A 16,946-nucleotide genomic window follows, 5' to 3' on the forward strand; every position below is an offset into this window, starting at 1 on the left:
GTCTGATGGGCGAGGTAGGAGATGGCCCTACCTCCAGACTGGCACAGTCTCCTGAAGTCGGGGTCGTCTTCGAGGGCAGCGCCCCGGCGTCGGCCGCGACCTTGGATACTGTGAGGGACCACAGATCCAACCAAGAGACTGCCTGGAAAGCTGCCATAGCGGTAGCTTCCAGGCCCAGTGCCTCCTGCTGCGAGAACCATAGGTTCTCTGACAGGAGCTGCTGCAGGGACACACCTGGAGTTAGCCTAGCTAGCTCCGGGTTAACCTGTTTGGGCGGTATTGGATCTACTGATGGCACGTAGAACTTCCGCTGTCGCTGCAGAGGAGGAGGAAGTAGCTTGGAAGACCGTCCTGACTTAAGTGAGTCCTCTCGTCCTGAGACGAAATACTCCACCTGGTCAAGGACTGAGTCTGCAAGCTCCGATCGCGGCAGTCCCACCGTCAATTTGGGTTCCCTCTTCGGGCCCCAAAATGACTCGAGCCGGGACGTGGGCTCAGATGGTGGTAGCGGCGATCCTTCCCCAGGTCGTTGTGCTGACGAATCAGCGCAAATAACCTGGGCAAAGTTCCTCTGGATCTCAGGAGTTACAGCGTCCTGAGGAGTAGACCGTCCAGTCCCTCCAACAGGAGCAGCTCTCGAGACCCTCCTCCTTCAGAAGGAGGAACAGCAACAGACCCCTGACGGTCGCCCTCCAACCACTTGCGCGTACGACCTGGCTGGTCCTACAACCATGCCTGGTTCGTGCGGCGTCTTGTGGCGGGATCGTGAGCGGCGCACCTCTCACGATCACTCCTGGTACCACCTCGCTCTTCCCGGTGTAGCCCGAGGAAGTTGAAGGTATAGGAGAGACAGACCTGACGCTCCCCCCCCGTTCGCTGGCAGGACCAGCGTACGTGGGGGGCTGCAGCCGTCACCAACCCGCGGTGGGGATCGTGCTGCAGGCCTGGTCGTGCCGCTCTCACACCTGTGGCGAGCGGCTCGACTGAGCACGTCGACCCCGAATCTCGTGCGTCAGACGAGCTGCTGCTGGCCACCGTCTCCGTCCGGTCCCTGTGGGAGCGGCGGTCAGGTGATCTGCAGAGCTCCGCTTTCGCGGTGAGACCGGTGAGCGTCCTCACGGCACGTCAAACCGCTGGTACCAGCCTGAAGCTGGTGCCGTTGGTCGAGGGACCTCTTCTCAGCCTCAACCGTGGCCGGTCAGAGACCGTCACGTCAACCCGAGGTACCGGCTGGTCGCTACGAGAGAGCGGCCGCTGGCCTGGCGAGCGTCACTTGCGCGACTCTCGACAGTCTTCTGCTCCGTGCCTCTGTCGTGACGGTGAGCAAGCTCAGGCGTTTCTTGACGTTGGCTGCACGGTCGGGGGGGGGGGGGGGCCGAAGGAGACCGTACACTCGGACCCTTCTCGCGAACGAGAAGTCGAGCCGTGTTACCTGACTTAGCAGCAGTGCTACTAAGACCAGGCGCGGATGTACCAGCAGTAGCCAGCACATCCTTGGTCCCCGTCTTCTTCTTCTTCTCAGAAGAGGAGACGGGCCCCGTTCCCGAGGGAACAGGAGGACCAGCAGAAGCACCCCCCGTCACGCCAGAGCGAGACGGGTCCCTTCGAAGGTCCCGTAGGAGCCTTCTTAGGGGGGGAGGAGGCAGCCTTCTTCTTCTTCGGCTTGGAAGCCTTAGAAGTCGAAGGGGAAGAGGCGGCAACAGACGACGAAGAAGACGATGAAGACGACGACGACATCTTCCTCTTCTTCTTCCTCTTCTTCGTCAGCTCTCTCAGGACGGACGTCAGGTCTTCCATCCACGGAAAAGTCGGGCCAATTGCCGAAGCAACACGCCCCGACTGATCCTGTCCGGAAAGACCTGAGACCGGTGCAGCACCTCCATTGACGAGACGCGACGTGGGCAGGGGCAGGCACGGCAGGAGCGGCAGGAACATCAGCAGCAGGGACCAGCACCATCAGGCACCATACAGCAGGACCAGCACCAGCAGGACCAGCACCAGCAGGACCAGCAGCAGCAGGAACCAGCCAGCCCAATTAGGAACCAGCACCAGCAGGACCAGCACCAGCAGCTAACATCAACATTAGAGTCCCGCACCGCGCGCTTCGTAGGAGCGGCGCGAGGGCTGGGCCAGCAACACTCGCTGCAGGTACGGCAGGTACGGCAGCATAATCCGGCGTCACAGACCTCTCCATCTCAGCCAAACTCATCATTGGTACGGGCGGTAGATCCCCAGGGGCGAACTTTTGGGGCAGCGAAACAGTCGGGCGTCGGCAGCACATAAAAACCCAGGTGGCGGCGGCACGCCCCTCTTAGGCACGGCAGCGATCGGCATTTGAATTGACGCCGTTGGAGTCACTGACGCAATGTGTTGCGTATACACCACATGAGGAGGGGCGGCGTACTGGTGTTGACACCGTATTGGTCGTAGTTGTAACCACACCATGAGTTACCACTGCCGACCCGCTAGCCGTTGAATCAAGCCCTGGATACTGGGGGCGCCCTGCAGTCCCACGACGCCCACACCTGTCCAAGGTCGTCACTCACAGAAGGCACACCTGAGGGAGGAACGTCGGGTCAGTTAGAGGGCACCCTCACGCCTGGGGGAGGACGAACCCCACCCAGAGCGGACGGAAGACCCCGAATACAATTGCACATCCCATGGTTCGGTTCGGGAGCATTCTCGCCCCCGACACCGAAAACATAACTCATGAGGATCAATATCTGGGTAAGAGCGGAATCCGCCGCATTTACGCCCCTCCAACCCGGGACACACTCTACGGGCAGTTGGTGGGCGCGGCGAAAGCTCTTCTTGATCCATGATTAATTAATCTTCACTCAATGAAAAATGAAAACAAAGTACTTACAATTTCATTCAAGACCACACACAAACCAGTCAGAAGAAATTGTAACATCCAAAGCACACGACGAAAATAGCGGGCAGAGCGATGACGAACACGTCCTGTCACACCACGGCCGAAAGCAAAAGTGATTCTTCACCGCCCGGGCGCGCGGCGCGCGCACGACCGGACAAGCAGTTAACTACCGTTCTCCCCTTGTTCGAAGCTTACGACCGTCCCAGCTGCCGCTAGTTACCTTCCTATTGTTAAAGGACCGAGGGTTTGTATTACGTATCGGAACAAAAACTTGTCTGGACGCTATCGTAACTTATGAAAGCGTTTTACATATTCTCCACTCTTTCCTCATCTAAAGTTATGTCATAAGTCCAGATTTTCCTACTGTTCAACACCTCTAATTTGGTTGACAGCACCAGTCAGAGGAAAACTTTGCGCTCTCCCTTCATAACGGCAAGTACTGGTGAAGTTTGAATTGTCCGTCTTATAATCGTCACTCGTGTGTCTGGTTGGGCCACACTCGCAGAAGACGGAGACGCTTGTAGACGGATAGCCGTGTTGGATGCACGCAACGCGCCGCGACGGATCCGGTGGGGCCTTAGCCTTACAATGCATTTTTAATATGAAAGTACAACAGACCAAAAATGACATAGCTTGAGCCAAGCTATCTTATATGTCTGCCATATCCTTATCCTATGAAATAATTGTTAAATGGTTCTTTTGAAAAAATGAGCAACCTAGTGGTCAGAGGTCTGCTTTCAATAATGATTTTCAACAAACATAATACTACATGTATGTTCAGGAGCCTGGGTAAACCTGCTATCTTAAGCAACCCAGCCAAAAGCTTAAGAGAGCAGGTTTACCTATAAGAGCTATCTTTAGCATTTGGCTTATTTGGCCATGACAATTGATTAAGAATGTTAATCCTTTGAAATTCAGATGAATATTCAAATTTCATTCCTTAAGTTTCCAAAATCACCAAATGTACCATTTTTTTCAACTCACACCAAATATTCTGATGTGGGGTAGTACTGAGATTATCATAATTTTATTGATTTTCATTCTCAAAGACCATATAATGAAATATAATGAGACCAAATTCAATATTAGGTATATGATGAAAAATCAAGCAATAAAATAAGATTATCTCAAAGCAAATAAGGTAATCCAAACTGTTTTCCACCAATTGCAATTTGGACCCTACATAAAACTTGAATTTACTTTGTACTCATTAAGTAAGCTACGAGGGACATGTAGTTAGACCTAGTTGAGACTGAGGATCCCAAATTACTTGGGAGGTTCAGGGGGAGCCAAAATACTCTGGTACTGTTGGCAGCCTGATCCCTGCCAACCGGGGCAGGTCACCACCATTACCCCAATATCAGGGTACATTACACTAAGTTAGGTCAGGTAGACAAGATCTGGTTAGGTCAGGACCTAGCAGTATGGAAAAGGTTAGGTCTATTTACATATGAGGAACCTGTTCTGGTCGACGACTGGAGGGAATCACGCCTTGCAACTAAGAGTAAAATAACGAATGGCTGGGCTCTACAGTAGCGCGACCACCTTCCCAATACTAAAGTACTTTAACAAGTCCTGTAACCCAGGATAGACATTAGTCAAGAGCCAACGTCCATCAAAGCAACACCTTGAGCGCTCTATTTTCCTCTTGAAGTAAGTTTTTTCTTCAAAGTCACAAACTATGGGCATTGTGGGTAATTACAGATTTTAGGGAAGGTAGTCGCACAATGGAAGAGCCTGGCCATTCAGTATTTCACCCAATTGTAAAGTTAATAAATGTTTAGGAGAGGGCCACATAAGATATCAGTGATGTTCATGTTTTTTTTACTAGAATGTGTTGGAATGTATGTAAATAGTGATACTATATGAGTGAGATAATGTAGTGAAATTCAATAAAACTCGAAATATCGGCGATCAAACTCATGCTACTCTTGTCTTCCTCCCAGATTTTTTCTGTCTTTTGTTATTGTTTACTGCGTCTTGTTTTAGCTCAAATGAGCCTTGTAACTACTAAAATCCGCAGATACAAGTACACTATGACGTCTTACACGTTGGGCCAATCAGTTTAATTTTTTGACACCTCACAAACTTTGGCCAATGGCACGGGTGTTCGAAAATTTTCTCAGCGCAAGAATACATTATCCTACCGATGCTATTTCAGTTCCTTCTTAGACATGGAGCTGGTAGCCAGCACTTCTTCCGAACAGCATTTACGATATAATATTCCAGATCCTGTTGACGAAATTCCAGCATCTTGTAGTGCCTGTTATTTAAGTTATGGTGATTTTTGTCTAGTGTATTCTGGAAATACACCAAAAGCAATGGATTTGTGCCAGAGACATAGTGTCCTTAAGGTTAGGGTCGCAGGAGGAGGAGAAGCCCCCCCGGCCTAGATAAGGATACGGCGCCCTAGGTTAGGCAGTTGTGTTAGGATAGGTACAGCCCCGCTAATCACTGTTCTCCCTCTCCCCTCACCCGAAAACCCTGGTTCCCACTGGGGTCCCCTAGGTATAGCTACCTAGTTGTAGTAGGTTTAAGGTTAGATTATACCTACCTAAAATGCACGGTTGATGTGAATCTACTAGCTAGGCTAATACCTAGGTAGCTACCTAAGGGACAACTGGATAGGATAGGCGTAGCTACCTACCTAGGTAGCTACTAGGCTATAGGCTAGGTTATACTGGACAAATAGGTAGCCTAGCCCTCGGATAGCTTTACAAGTTTGGAAAGCATAAATTTGACAGATATCCAGACCAAATCATAGGGTAGCTCGAGTCAGAGGTTAGGGTAATAAACGGCTGATACTACTCAATGATCAGACACAACCTCTAGCGTTAGCCTGGACCTACTACCTAACCTCATTTAGCCTAGAGTATCATGGCAACCTTTTACTGAAGAAGAAAACAATTAAAAATGGACTGAAATAATTTGTCATTGCATAGGACGCCCAATACACCGAAAATATAGGAAATTAAGTTTCAAAGCTACGTGAAGCTGAAGCCAACAATGTCCTAGGTACGACAAATATCTAGCCATGTATGCAGAAGTTGGCTTCCAACCTAACGCACTAGCTACCTAGGTAGTAGTACCTCTAGGTAGGTAGTACCCTGTACTTATTTACTCGCTGCTATATTATCAAGACGTCGGGATTCTTCGAATATTTTACCTATTTGACTTCCAAATGAATAATACAGCCTACGAAGATGTAATTTCTGGTTGACAAAGCTGATAGGATGTTTGATTTGTCACGTGAGCAGAGGACACCACACGTTGGTCTGTTGTTATTGTTGTCTCAAATCGACAGTCGGACAGAGATGAGAGATCCAGGAAGTCTGGTCGACAACAAATTTATTTTACATTGGAATTGCCTCTGCTTTCCACTTATTTATTATTAAGATTTTTTACAACACTATTACATTACAAGAATGTCTGTACTTTCTTTATAACTAATAATAGGTGGTCTTGAGTATATTGTTGGCGTGACGTAACGGGATGCAACTCGTAGAAAGCCTTCTCATTATACCTATTGCAGTTGGTGCTTGGACTAAATGATTTGAAACTTGGAGAAAACAATCATAAACGAACACCAATAATAATAATAATAATAATAATAATAATAATAATAATAATAATAATAATAATAATAATAATAATAATGAATGATCAGATGAAAGTTTGATTGAAATGAATCTTTGACCGGTTCGGCAGCAATAACACCTAAAGTGATAAGTGTAAATCTGAAGAATAAAACAAAATATATAGTTTAATTTTCGGTCGCTCTCGTTTTAATCTATTCAATAGTTGAAGTTTGGAAAGCCTTAGGTGAGGAAAGGGTAGACATGTTATATGATCTAATGGTAAAAATATTCGAACAGGAAAAGGTATATCAGAAGAATGGCGGGAAAGCACATTGATACCTATATTTAAAGGTAAAGGTGATGTCCAAGAATGCAATAATTATAAATGTATCATACCAATGTCTCACACGTTGAAGATTTTGGAAAGAATAATAGATGGCAGGCTGAGAGAGGAAGTAAGAATAGAGAAGGAACAGTTAGGCAGCTGATGGAGAAATTCAGAGAAAAACGAGCCCTGCTTCTGGTATTCATAGACCTTGAAAAGGCCTATGACATAATGCCTCGGCAAGAAATATGAAGATTTTTGAGGGAGAAGATGGTGCCGGAAAAGTATGTCAGAATCATTCAGATGTACAGGAATACAGGCCCGTGCCCAGAGGTTTTTTTTTTCTTTCTTTCTTTCTTTTTCTTTTAAGGGGGTGTCGTTTTTCCCAAATTTCTTCTACAAATGTCATTGCATATATAGGTAGTATATATATACAAGATGGAATACTTGAAAATGTTATTTCAGTTATATTAAGAAGAAAATTTGAGTACCTATGCGGTCTATGCCCTGCTACCGGATTAGATGGTACTATTCAAACTATTGGCTTTGGTTGACAGAATTTTATTATAATGTCAAGAGTTTGCACTGAAATTCAAGATTATTTCTTGAGTTTTATTGATTGAGCCATTTATTATGTTAACAATAACATGCATATTACTTTATTTATTGTCATACTTTGACTTAACAAAATACAATAATTATTTATTACTTTGTAAGTACAGTTCAGTGGAAAGGATAGTCACAGAAAATATGGACTTCCAGAAATTTGGGGGGGTCGCTCGGTACTGGCCTGGAGTGTGTATATACTAGAGTAGAAGCATTGTTGGAGAGACAGATGGATTTGAGATAGGAATTGGATTACACCAGTGGTCGGCAGTTAGCCCATTCATCTTCAACATCGTGATGGATGTCATGACCAAGGATCTTAGAGAAGCAGTGCCATGGTGCATATTATATGCAGATGACATTGCGATGTGTTCAGAGGTGAGGGAGGAGGTGGAGAGTAGCACATGAGGAGAGAGGAATGAGAATGAGCAGATAAAAAATCGAATATATGTGTTCCAGTATTACTGAGGATGGTGGAAATAGCATAAGATTGGGTGGGGAGGAAATAGAGTACAGAAGTTCAAGTACTTGGGGTCCATATTAGAGGATAGTGGAAGCATGGAACAAGAGGTGAGACATCGAATTCAGGCAGGATGGAATAACTGGAAGTCTGCATCAGGGAAGAAGAATAGGTTGTATTTTCTCGCACAATGAATCTCCCGTGTCATAACTGTTCAGTTAAATGTGTCTTGAGATTTTTAAATCTAATTATTACTTTATAATATGTACTCAGTAAAACTTAATTCGATTTGGAGTGACCCTATTCTGCCTTGTCAGTTAAACCCAGTACATTATTTAGTAAATAATTTGACTGATCATCATGTAGACAGTTGCAAAGCCATTATAGTTATTATTTCAAATTTCTTTGCCACGTCCCATGGAGTCGACCTAAGGCGCTCTGCAAGAGCTCTTACAATCGGGTTTAAATATTTATAATCATGGAGCTGGATCGTTTTTAACGACAACAGAAGAATTAAGACACCAAATCCATATAAAATGGAAAAGTTTTAATGACATAACACTCCACGTACAAGAATTGGCGTTATTCTTTAAAAGTCATTATCTTCTTATGATGGGCACATCATGAGGAAAGTAAAACAATGGCGCACTGTTGCAAGGCCTTTACTAAGAGTCTCGTCCTTTACTAAACAGCCTGATACATACAATAATAAGAAGTAAATTTACTAAGAAAGCTCGTATAAATGACAGATAGGGATTATAAAGGAAAATATGTATACCTGGGATCCAGGTGTGTTGGATTCCAGTAAACTTATATTTATATCAGTAAAGGACGAGAGTCGAAAGACCTTGCAGTGGTACTTCATTGTTTCACTTCCTTTCGTGGTTTTAGCCAAATTTTCGTGATTCAGTTACACATAGATATATGTACTATGTGCTTACATACATAGTTACTTACACACAAACACATAATTGAAAGATGTGTATACGTATATATATATATATATATATATATATATATATATATACATATATATATATATATATATATATATATATATATATATACACACACATATATATATATAAATGACAATATCGCTAAAAATAAATAAATAAACATAATAAAAAAAACGTACAAGTTACAAATACTCTCATTAAGTATGCACTAGTAGGCAATAAAACGGCAAGTTTTAGTGTCGTGAAAATTAATATATGACATTATTTGAACTTCTGAAACCACTCTTGGCATAAGCCAACAGGCAACTATAGATCTGGAGAGATGATATTTTAGTCGATGTAAAATAATAATTCTGGAGCTACTGACATTATCATTTTATTTCCGAGTCTTAAAAAGTAAAAAGAACTTTCCAGATGATGGTTCAACTTTATTTGCCTCCAGTAATGAATTTGTATTTTGCACTTTATATATATATATATATATATATATATATATATATATATATATATATATATATATATATATATATATATATATATATATATATATATATATCTAATAAAAGGAGCCCATAAAAACACCAAAATAAAATGTAGAGAGAAAAGTACTATATTTCAGAGAACTGCTGTCTCTCTCTTCAGGTATATGAATGGAGAAAAGTTTACAGAAAAGGTGGTATTTATACAAGAGATTCGTCCACAAAATTTCTAAATGGTTAGCTGGCCTCCTTTCTCCTTTTTTTATTTTTTAGGCAACTTTTTGCTCCCAGTCACATCAAACATTCGGAAGACTTTTGTCACAAATTCAGAGAAGCACATATACCACTTCACAACATAAAACTTTTAAGCCTTGACGTAGACTCCCTTATTCACAAAAGTACCAGTACAGGACGTTCTTCAGTTTTTAAGGGAAAAATTATCCCCCTATTCAGATCATTTCCCTTTGGCCTTGACTTAAAATAAAGAATAATAAAGTTAGTTGAATTATGTGCATCTAATAACGTATTTTCATTCGGGGAATCATTCTACAAGCAAAAATTCGGTGTAGTATGGGTAGTCCTTTAAGTCCTATTTTAGCCAATCTGTACATGGAATACTTTGAAACTACAGTAATAAATGCAATAAAACCCAAAAACATGCTGTGGATGAGATACGTGGATGACATACTAACATTTTGGGATAATAAGTGGGTAATTTTAATGAATTCCTCTCAAAATTAAACGCATTAGTGCCCAGCATCAAATTTAAAGTTGAATGGGAAACAGACAACAAATTCCTTTTCTTGATGTTTTAATAATCAGAGACACGACAGAATACAAATTTAATTTCCATATACAGAAAACCAACGTCTCAGTTTCAATATATTCACTATTTTAGCTATCATGACAATACCATCAAGATAGGTCTAGCTAGCAACCTATTCTTAAGAGCCTTACGAATTTGTTCCCCAGATTTCCTGGAAAAAGAATTTGAACTAATTCGCAAGCAACTTTCATCTTTAAAGTATCCTGACCATATAATTGAGAAAGCAATTCAAAAAGCAAACGTAATTTTCTACCGACCCCCTAAAGACAAGACCAGAGACACACCCAACAATAAAATAAAAATTCCCCACCTGGAGACGATTAAGAGAGTAACTCACACCCTTGGGAAATCCAACCCTTTTGCATTTACCTACCAAATACCTTAGCCAAATCCCTGATTAACGTCCAACAAAAGACATCGCCCAAAAGACTCTGGGGTATATGAGATCCCATGCCAGGACTGTGACCAATCTTTCGTACATCGGATTTACAAGGTAAATCACTTCCCCAGAGATTAATGACAACACAAACGGTCAGTTAGGTATGGACAACAGAACTCGGCTATTTTCAATCATATAAAATGAACATAACCATAGAATAAACTGGAATATGTCACGTGTAATTTATAGCAGCAACTGCCGGTACAAGAGTCAAATGATGGAATCGGCCTTAATAAAAGAGAAAGCAGGTAATGAACATCTCAAAAGGGAATTGGACATCCGACATCGTCGACGCAGTGTTCATTCAACCAACCGCTTAAGAAGATTAAAGGAAGATTATCAGCGGGGGTGACCTAAATTGGCTTACTTGTGGACGAATCTCTTGGTATAAATAACCACCTTTTCTGTAAACTTTTCTCATTCATATACCTGAAGAGAGAGACAGCAGTCTCTGAAATATAGTACTTTTCTCTCTACATTTTGGTGTTTTTATGGGCTCCTTTTATTAGATGGAATTCTGTTGTTACAGAACACTTTTACCTCAGTATATATTTTATATATCATATATATATATATATTATATATAGATATATATAATATATATATATCATTTTTATATATATTATATATATAATATTAATATAAATTTTGGTCGGAACATTTGAATGAAGACGCGTAAGGGGTTAAATAAACGACTTAACAGATTCCTTCACTTTACGCTGAGAAATTGAAATTTCTCAACGCTGAATCCAAACGAATGTTGTGGCTTTGTTGATATACATCTCAAAATTGTTACTACAAGGAGTAGCAATAGTAACAAATGGAGTGTGGGCGGGAAATATAAATACTAAAAAGGAGATAAAAGATATGTCAGATAAGTGTGGGCAAATACTGTTTATTTCTTTCACTTAATTCCAAGAACATTGTTGCTGGTAAGAACTGAATCTCTGGCTCCATAAGCCTGGTTTCTTTGTTTATAATACAAAGTTTTTAATGAATTATCAGATGTCAATTTCCTGCAACGAATAAGAAATAAATATTAGCCTTTAATACTGTTAGTCTTTCAAAACAATATTGTTGCCGTGCTCCCACTTTGAGTCTATCAAAGGGATTTGAAACTATTGTGGATTATCGTAATGGCGTTACTATCGAAAGGATTTTACGAGACGTTAGTCACACAGGCTGTTAAAAAATTTAATATATAATTAAATGAGGCATAAATAAGGTATTGATAATAATTGTTAAAAGTTTGCCGAAAAAAACTTGCCTCTACTTTGAAAGAGGATCGAACGCTTTTCATTTGTTTAAGGTTTCCCGCCATCTATCGGTGACTTTCGGCAATGCAGGTGTTGGTCAATCAAAACGGTCCCAGTTTATTTAGTGTTATGGGCCAGGCCAATCGTAGTGTCGAACAAATGCTCGCAAAAGTGTCAATTTAATTATGGATTTAAAGTGTAAAGCAGTGAAAATGCCATAGAAAACATTATAGCAGGTAAGATGAGAGGATGGGCGTGTATTTAAGTCTTTTCCACATTTGTTTTTGAAAAAATTATTGATCTTGATGAGTCAACGAGGGATGGGCGAAGGCGATCTGATATTATTTTCGAAATTTGAAAGCAAATGCTTCGGTAGATCACGTTAAGACTTTTCCTACCATCCTAAGTAATTACGAAAGATGTAGGTTGTTGTGGTATGTACAACTTCGGGTAGATTTCGGCACCCCCCATGGGCGTTGTTTGGCTTACACAGTGAAAGTTCACTTCGGCGATTTTTGCGGAGTCGACTTTTAAAATGCACACTTTCCTCGATGTCGGCTCTGGTTTACCGGGTGTAGTAAATGCACTACAGCTCGTTTGGTAACCCCTGTTACTTATGTCGGTCTTGGGGGCATTTAATTTGAGTGGATCGTCGAGATGGGTTTTGAGGTTTTGCGCAAGGCTGAGGGAATGACAGGAGGAGGCGGTTTTAGGCGTAGGCTAAAAGTCGGGCGAAACCTATCTCGTCGGCACCTGCTGACACAAATTACTCAATTACGTTCTGTAAGTACTTTAGGGGCTGGATGTCTGCCGTACCCTTTGAAATGGTCGGGAAACCGTCAGTAAATGATCCGTAACAACTGTTTAATGGCCTTTTAAGATTAGGCTTTGACATGTATTATACTACCTAGCTTAGCCAGGCTAAAGTCTAGGATATGCCGACTTAGGGCTGATCTGGCCCGTATCAAGGCTTTGCCCAGGTAATCCCGAATGTTAGGTATACCTATAACTAATCTTAATCTAGTGACAAAACCAACGGGTTTCGTTAAATTTCCTGCTTCTTAGGTAGGTAAAGAACATTAGATTAAGCCAATTGCCTGTTCGAAGAATGTTAGGTTGGTTTAGGTTAAATTTCTTGTTTCTTAGTTCTAAAGAAAATTAGATTAAGCTAATGTAAGAATGTTAGGCTGGTTTAGCTTTGATGTTTATGGCATACCTAATTAGGCTAAAGTCAGTCAAGTTTAAAGGATGTATTAAAACAAGAAAAACTGGCCTATTTGAGCACTGGGAAAATCCATGTTGACCTAGGATAGTACTTGGTTCTTATGAAGTTTTACAGTTCAATCATACATTGAATGTAGATTTTAATGATTTTTAAAAGTCCAAGTTGTCTTAAAATGGTGCAGTGATGTAGCTTAATTTTTTGTTTAAAATATCAAATGATCATATAGTTGTTCAGTGACAGTGACATAATCAATATATAAACATTATAGTACCTCGCAATATTGAAGTTAAAAGTCAGTCAAGTAAAATGGTGTTACAAAGCCTTTTAGCAGGCTTGGTAGTTTGCCAACTCACCTATAAACCTGTCTTAGATTATTCCAACAGAGCTTTGTAAGCTTGTATCAACTGTGTAGTCCTTCGGGTCTCATTATCAACCATTCAGACTAATGATTTTCTCTGAGTTTTGATGATATTTTATATATAATAAATGTATATACTGTTTAGAAACAGTATATACATTTTTAAGAAGTGGATAGTAATATATTGGTTACATGGTACCGATCATTGCAGAAACTATTATGGTGTTGAATATATTTCCAGATTTACCTTGTGAGCTCAAGTAAATTATATGATATGACAGTAGCGACCACTCACCTTGGATGTGTTTTTCTGTACATAATCTAGAGCTAGATTTCTCCAAACTGGAACCTAGACAGTCATGCAGCAGAAATTTAAATATCGTACACTATTAAAGAATGGAAAAATAGATTAATGAAGTTTAATTGACAGACCCTATTAAATAAACTGCACCATGAGCTGAAATGAAGCAAAATTAGTGTCATTCATAAAGAGACAAAAGCATATTGGTTCAGATTTGTGACACAAGATAAATATAAGAAAATTAAAAGTATTGAGGGAAGAGTATGTGAGTGAGTTTTACAAGGTCAGTAGAAGGGAATAATAAGGCTGAATGTAGTAAAATATTAGGAAAAATATTTAGGAACAATGAAATCAGATGCAGGTTCTCTTGGGTTTGAATGTTGTGAAAAACTGAAAAGGGAAAATCAAATATTGGCCAGGCAGAATAAGATTGGGAGACTGAAATTGTAGCAAAACGCAAGTTGTGCATATAGTATCTGGTATGATCATTATTGCTATGTGGACGTACATCACAGTTTAACAATGAAGGTTGTTTAACAGTTTTTTTCTATTTTACACAAAGCTGTAAGGAGAATATTAGGAGTCAGATGGTAGGGTAAAGTGGAAGGGGTATTACTGTATAAGGAAAATTACAGAAGTTCCGGAGACTTGTTTAAAAACACCATACAAACAAACATTATGTACATGGGACTTTGTGGAAGATGGGATATGGAAATGGCTTGGGCGTGTCCTTTGTACAACCCTGGAAAAATATTTGCGATAATGTAAGCTGGTTTCCTGTGGGCAGCAGAAAATTGGGATGTATAAAAAAATCAAAAGAGGCAAAATTATTTGAAAATTGCCAGCAAGTTGACAAGTCAGTGTTATAAGTGACAAGGGTTGGTTTTGGAAATGGTACGTGATTTGTTTAGTTTAGAGTGATGCTTGTCATTTCTCCAAACAATTTTGCTGTAAATGTCTATTAGGTAAATGAAGGCCATGTCAAAAATAGCCATTGATCAAGAGTATATACCTGGTTTTGTTTGGCAAGTCTCTGAATTGTTAGCCAATGTGATTCTCTGAATCATCCAAATTATACACTAATGTTTAGATTTAGCCTACTGAGCTTTTCACTGTAAGCATAGGCTATACAAATGAAATGCTATTATTTTACAATATGTGTACTGTAAATTTGGGGGGGGGGGGGGGGGGGAGTGTGCATTACTTTTTTCACCATTATTAGCAGTTGAGCAATTTAATCAGTATTAGCTTGAGTAATACAGTACTGGACACATTTTCTCCTACCAAAGAAAATTACCAGAAGATGGCTATCATTTTCAGGCATGTCTTAAGCATATACTAATATACATAGTAAGTACCTGTGGCAAAACTGATGATGACCATGCCTGCTTCCAATTGCTGCATTTAGAGATAGGGAACCCTATGTCTAAAGAGTCTAAAGATACCCTTATATAACCTGTAACATACAATTATTGTGCATTGAAGATGGAATTGGTTATTTTTCTTAGTATAAGAATAATGAAAGGAAACCAAAATTCATTCAGCAAATGTTTTATAACAAGAAAAAATGAATAAGGGAAAGAAAAGGTGAACAATAGAATTGGAGCAATTTCCAACTCCTAAGAGAACGGCCGACTGTCCTTGACGTACTATCTTAGGAGTAATTTAGGAAAACAGAGAAGGGAAAAAATTTAACAATTCATTGGTCAGTAGAAATCAAATCACCTAAGGGATTTGTAGATTTTAGCCCAAAAATGACTATATTTTGAAAGATATTATTTATTATTAGCTATTTCTGTTATGACCTTTGTTGGCTTTTAATCATAACTTGCACTCTTAGCATTGTTTTTGACTGCAAAGTCTTAATTACATTTCTTGTATGATTTTCATAAAAGTTTCTCTTTTGTCTCCCCAAGTTACATCCTAGCAACAACATTGTTTCAGATGATAATGAAGAATGCCTGGTCATAGGCTAGCTTTGATAGAATAAGACAAAAAGAACTGAATAATTGCGTCAGAATGGATTATTATTCTTTTAAACTGTTCTTTGACAAGTGCATTGCTATTATGGCTAAAAAAGAAAGTACCATGTTATTCAACAGTTATTTATAGATTAGATACAATAGGATGTTCACATTTGATATAGATGAGCATCAAGAGAAAAGGAGTCTGTCTCTTTGTGGAACCAGTAGGACGCCTACCAATGTTTTTTCCAAATAAAATTATTTTTTCACCCCTTTCACTTTAATGTAGTATGGAAATTCTCTTTGTAACATCAAGTTGGTCCACTTTGGCTACTGCCCTTAAGCACAGTCTAGAAAAGTAATGTAAAATCTTGTATGCAGATTGTGTGTGTTTTATCACATAGGCTAATATTCCGACGTCAGACTATGGCTTTGACTGTATTGATATCAACTCTTGAAAAAAAATTTATTTAGACTTTTGCTAGAGGAAAACAAGTATAAAAAATGACAAAATTCTGTTCATGTACTTATTATTGCTATGTATATGATTAGTTACCACACATTACAGTTTCACAGTTGCCATATATTAGGACATCAGCATGACAAGTGTACTGAGGAACTCGTACCCCAAGTGTGGTCAAGGTTGTCAACTAAATGAAGAGTGTTACACAGAAGCACCTGTGCACACTTAATGGCTTAAACCATAGGCAAGAAGACATGCTAAATAAAAACTGCAGTGTATATAGAAATACTATGATTTATTGAACATGAAGTTAAAGAATATAAAAAGTTGGGAAAGACACTGAAGACTCTGTTATTCAAGGAAACTGAAGACTAACAAGTAGGCTAATGCTGGTCTGCCGGATCAACCAGTTGAGGTTACTAGGAGAGCAAACTAAACTCTGAAAAATAATTGCATATGTACAGGCAGTCCCTGGGTTACAACGGGGGTTCCGTTCTTGAGACTTGTTGTAAGCCGAGAATCGTTGTGAGCTGGAACATTGTCAAAAATCCTAAGAAAACCTTACTTTTAATGCTTTGGGTGCATTCAAAACTATGTACAGGCAGTCCCCGGGTTACGAAGGGGGTTCCGTTCTTGAGACTACTTGTAAGCCGAGAATCGTTGTGAGCCAGAACATTGTCAAAAATCCTAAGAAAACCTTACTTTGGGTCTATTCAAAACTATGTAAACTACATTTTTCATAAAAAAAAACTTCAAATATTGATTATTTTGCATTTTTGGAGTCATATTTCTTCTGCCAGATCAGTGTTGTATGCGCCGTAACCCCGGAACA

At 40.3% G+C, this 16,946-nt stretch overlaps 2 protein-coding genes across 6 annotated transcripts in view; one reads left to right on the top strand and one right to left on the bottom strand.

Moving 5' to 3' along the window:
• LOC135221060 (probable RNA polymerase II nuclear localization protein SLC7A6OS) overlaps window positions 1-6,383 on the bottom strand; it is a 70,409-nt gene extending 64,026 nt beyond the window's left edge. Inside the window, exon 1 of the mRNA XM_064258806.1 lies at window positions 6,311-6,383. The gene's annotated coding sequence lies outside the window, so the exon portion shown is untranslated. The remainder of the gene's footprint in view (window positions 1-6,310) is intronic.
• Window positions 6,384-11,884: 5,501 nt separating this feature from the next.
• LOC135221061 (CLIP-associating protein 2-like) overlaps window positions 11,885-16,946 on the top strand; it is a 426,064-nt gene continuing 421,002 nt past the window's right edge. For all 5 annotated transcript variants that reach the window (XM_064258816.1, XM_064258818.1, XM_064258820.1 and 2 more), the window contains exon 1: window positions 11,885-12,039. The gene's annotated coding sequence lies outside the window, so the exon portion shown is untranslated. The remainder of the gene's footprint in view (window positions 12,040-16,946) is intronic.

Source organism: Macrobrachium nipponense, chromosome 2 (assembly GCF_015104395.2).
Source record: "Macrobrachium nipponense isolate FS-2020 chromosome 2, ASM1510439v2, whole genome shotgun sequence".
Lineage (NCBI taxonomy): Eukaryota > Metazoa > Arthropoda > Malacostraca > Decapoda > Palaemonidae > Macrobrachium > Macrobrachium nipponense.